The sequence below is a fragment of the Haliaeetus albicilla genome, chromosome 3 (genome assembly GCF_947461875.1).
Source record: "Haliaeetus albicilla chromosome 3, bHalAlb1.1, whole genome shotgun sequence".
In the NCBI taxonomy this organism is placed as follows: Eukaryota; Metazoa; Chordata; class Aves; order Accipitriformes; family Accipitridae; genus Haliaeetus; species Haliaeetus albicilla.
Genome location: NC_091485.1, coordinates 30,999,176 through 31,003,295, shown reverse-complemented (window position 1 = coordinate 31,003,295; position 4,120 = coordinate 30,999,176). Strand labels below are relative to the sequence as shown.

General features: G+C 43.8%; 1 non-coding gene across 1 annotated transcript; it reads left to right on the top strand.

Moving 5' to 3' along the window:
• The first annotated feature begins 2,718 nt into the window (after nucleotides 1–2,718).
• Nucleotides 2,719–2,792, top strand: TRNAN-GUU (transfer RNA asparagine (anticodon GUU)). The gene has a single exon. It is a non-coding gene; the product is annotated as a tRNA-Asn (tRNA).
• Nucleotides 2,793–4,120: the final 1,328 nt, after the last annotated feature.

Genomic DNA, 4,120 nt, shown 5'->3' with positions numbered 1-4,120 from the left:
TTTAGTATTTATTTGTATTAGAGATGCATTATATTGAAACCTGACACATCTATGGACTTGCAGCAATTGTCACTTGCATCATCTCTTGATGAGACTCCACCACCAGTGAAGGCTCCCGTTTTCATCACTTGCATCATGAAGATGATGCAAGATCAAAGCCCTTTGCATTAAACCACACACATGCCCTCACTGTGGAGGGACCACCACCATTAAAACCCAGAATCTGTTCTTTTGTCTTCTACCTACTCTACATCTTAAAAAAAAGAGTGAACTTTCTTTTTTCTCCAGGCCTAATTCAAGAGGACGGGGAGAGGGACTAGGATGTTGCCACTAAAGCAATATTGCCTGCAGAGTTATATATTGCCTTGATGTGTAATACAAACCCATCTAGATGTCTGCACTCTTGTTTCTTACTCAAGTTTTTGTACTATCCCAACTGACAGTTTTGTATTTAAGAATATAAGTAACTATAAGCATAGTGCTTAAGGTTTTTTGTTTGGGGTTTTTTTTTTTTTTTCACTGAATAGCTGAGGTTATCCTGGCACTCCTGCAGGAGCTTGGGTGTGAAATCGGAGTTCTTGAGGTGTTTGGCAAGAGCTCAACTATGCTTCTATCATCTGGGTTTGCTTTCAAGGGAGTGATTAGGAAATTATGTTCTTGTTAACAAGATCTGAGCAAGTAATGGCTATTATGCCCAACATTTCCTGTATTTAAGCTGAAGTGATTGTTCCATCTTGATATGAAGAGCTGAGGTATTTTCTTGAGAATTAGTGATTAGGGCCAAATCTTAACTTTAAAAAGTATTACAAGAACATTCATCCCTTTGCACAATACCAGGCCATTAGTGTCTGAAAATGCTAACTGGTCTTTAAAATATATGTATCCATGTGGAACTTTTACTATAAAATCAGAATATAAGCTTAATACTGCCTGTGCTCTTCTTCCCCCACCTCCCAGAGTGTCAGATGGAGGAAAAAAGCCGCCTTCATTGCAACAAGAAATCTTGCTTAATAAACTACAGCATTTATTTTTCAATGCTTCTGTACCTCTGCAGGCAAGATAAAGCATCTACTACTTTAAAAAACATGTTTAAAGGACAGATACCCATGTCCCTTTCTGTGGCTGAAAGTCTGTAATCTCATGCTCTACCATACGTGAATGCAAAAATTCTGCAGTGCAAGGGCAATAAAACCATTTCACCCTTTAAAGAAAGTCAGATGATTCTGGGAAAAAGATAACATCTTGGCGAGTTCACAAATTAAACATAGCATGCCAGAGTAAAGAAAGCAGTTCTATGTAAATGCAGAGTTGGGAGAAATGGAGACGAGCTCATTTTCTTTCCTACCACTGTGAGGTCCTTCAGCAGAGGTGCACACCGTGGCCAGGCTTCCTCTCTATCTGCTTCAGCGATGATCAACAAGACAAGTCAGCTCTGACATCCTTGGTTCAGTTCTCACTTCTTTTGAATTGATGCTCCCCAGGCATAGTGGGGGATTCCACAGGTGTGGGTGAAAGGAGGAGGAATATCACAGGAGATGGGTAAGACCAGAAATCAGGATACGAGTGCTGGCATGTTGCACTCAGTGCAGCCAACTCTGTACTGATGCTCTTCCTAGGCTGGGGCTTGAAACCATGCTCTGTTTAGAAGTGCAGGACTGGGAAGATACCAGAGACGATGCTTTAACTTTTAAAGGCTCTGCTGGTTTAGCTGGTAGTAACTACACCCCGATACTAAAACATGAAAAGGTGAAACTGAGTATAGTCTTATCTGTAGCAGCTAGCAAATAAAATCAGGAGAGAAAATGCTCAGTGCCTGGAATTCGCTCCTAATAAACCCTGCACATGGGGGGGAAAAAAAAAAAAAAAAAAAGTCTTATTTTCTGAATATCAGCAACCCCTCTTGCAACTATGAGGGCACACCTGCACTGCCTGCCAGAACTACTTTATTACCGTCCTAACGGCAAACACAGCATTATGCAGCTGTAAGAGCAATCACGCTTTTTGCCATTACAATCAGAGGAAATTGCTAAAGCTTAGCTGACCAGATCACATTTTAGGAGCCAAAACTAGGAGAGGTGAGTACACGGCTGCGAGCAAGGGGCTGGTAGGTTAGTCCTCACTGAGGACACACTTCAGTCATACCCACCTCTATCGATGTCATCTTGCTTTTGCCAGCTGCTACCCTGCAAAGGCAAGCCTTAAAAAATAATTTGCTTTCCTGAGCAAGGGCGGTGGCAAGAGCTCCTCTTAATCTGCTCATGCTTAGCAAGGCATCGATGTTTAAAGCACAGAATTAACCTGCCTGCTGACACTTCAGGTTCAGGGGAAAACTTAGGCTGAGTTTTAGTCCCGTTTTGCTCCACAGTCACCTCCCTCTTCACAGCCGCCGGGATCAAAAGCTCTTGGTTTGATAAAGCAGCGTGTTCAACCCCTGACCGCAGAGACTGCTTCTCGCTCCCCTGGGTAAGGCACAGCATTTTCTGGCCCCGCTGCACGGCTGGCAGAAGGTTAACCTGAAAACCTCTGCCGTACCCCTTTCCCGCTGCCTTGCCTTTCCCACTGAACCCAAGAGCGGTCTGGAAAGCAAGAGTTAGTCGTCAAACAGCGGCGGAGACCCTGCCTGGTGAAGGAGGGCTTTGAGTCGGCCCTACAGCATCGCGGCCGGGCACACGCAGGACCCCGCCTCGCGAGGGAGGGACACAGCGAGCCTCCCAGGCAGTCCCTGTGGCGCAATCGGTTAGCGCGTTCGGCTGTTAACCGAAAGGTTGGTGGTTCGAGCCCACCCAGGGACGTGTCGCCCCTTTGCCTGCCTGGGGTGGGGGGATTGGAACGAGGTGACCCTTGAGGTCCTTTCTAACCTCAACTGTTCTATGGCTCCATAAAAAGAGAACGCTATCCAGCCCCTGAGGCAAAGGCAGAAAAAAAAAAAAAGGGGTAGAATTATTGCCAATTTTGAGGTGAAGTCAGGATGCAGCAAAGGAGAAAAAAATGTGAAAAATCTTGTAAGAGGGATTGTAGGAGAAAGGAAGGGGCGCTCCAGAGGAGCAGTTGCTGCAGTAGTGAATGGGTGCGGGATTCTTTCCAGGCACAAAAACAACAACCCTGAAGTGGCTGAAAGTCCAGACCTTTTGTTTTCTTAATGGAGTTTTTGCCATCATCTGGAATTATTTAATCTGCACTTCAAAAGTCTTCCATGAGACAGCCAACCTAGAGCTCCTGTTCAAAACGTCAGCAAACCCAGTTTTCCCTGACATTCCCCAGACTGTTTTCAGCTGCACCTTGCAACCTGAGCTTCCCCTACAGAAATGTATATTCCTAGCAAATTTCCTGTGGCTTGCTAACGAGGTGTAAAGATGTTCACAACCAATTGCCAATGTCTACTCTCTTGTACCTCTAAATTTCCTGCTTTTTTGGTAAATATTTCTCATTATTATGATTGACACCAAGGCTAATGAGGGAGTTAAAGGGTTAACGGAGTTGAAAGAAGTAGAATAGAACTGACCATAAAAAGTCAATGCAATTACTAATGGCTGAGAACTTGAGCTGCAAGAAAAAGATGTGAAAGTTAGCAGAAAAAAAAAAAATAGCTTAAGGCTTAGTCTGTATATGTTGCACAGATTATTTATGTCAGGGTTTTTAAATACCTGATTGTTTGCTAATAACTAAATTATTTAGCTTTACAGCAGACTTGCAGACTAACCTGTTGAAGTGGAACAGAGCTGCATGAGTGGGACATCCTGCCCTGGCCACTAACCACTCCAGGGAACCCCCAAAGCACACAATGCTGAATGGAGCATCAGGTGCCAAGGCAAGTATTTGCTCTGTTGGTGCAGTCTGGTAGTTGGAGTTTAAGCAGCAATCCTGATAAGACAGCAGCTCCCTGCTGCCTCTGTGATTAGCTTAATTACAAACAGAAGTCACCTGTTCTCCTTTTGTGTGTATAGGTCTATTAATACTAATGATGTGCTCATGCCATCTGTCAATGAGCTATTTCCAATTTTACAAAGCAAAACAGACAATATTTGCAGGTGCTTGGAAATGTATTTATTTGGTCATTAAATCGACAAGATCTAAATGTTGCCAAACAATATTTGCATTTGCAGGTACTCCTGCAAGACAA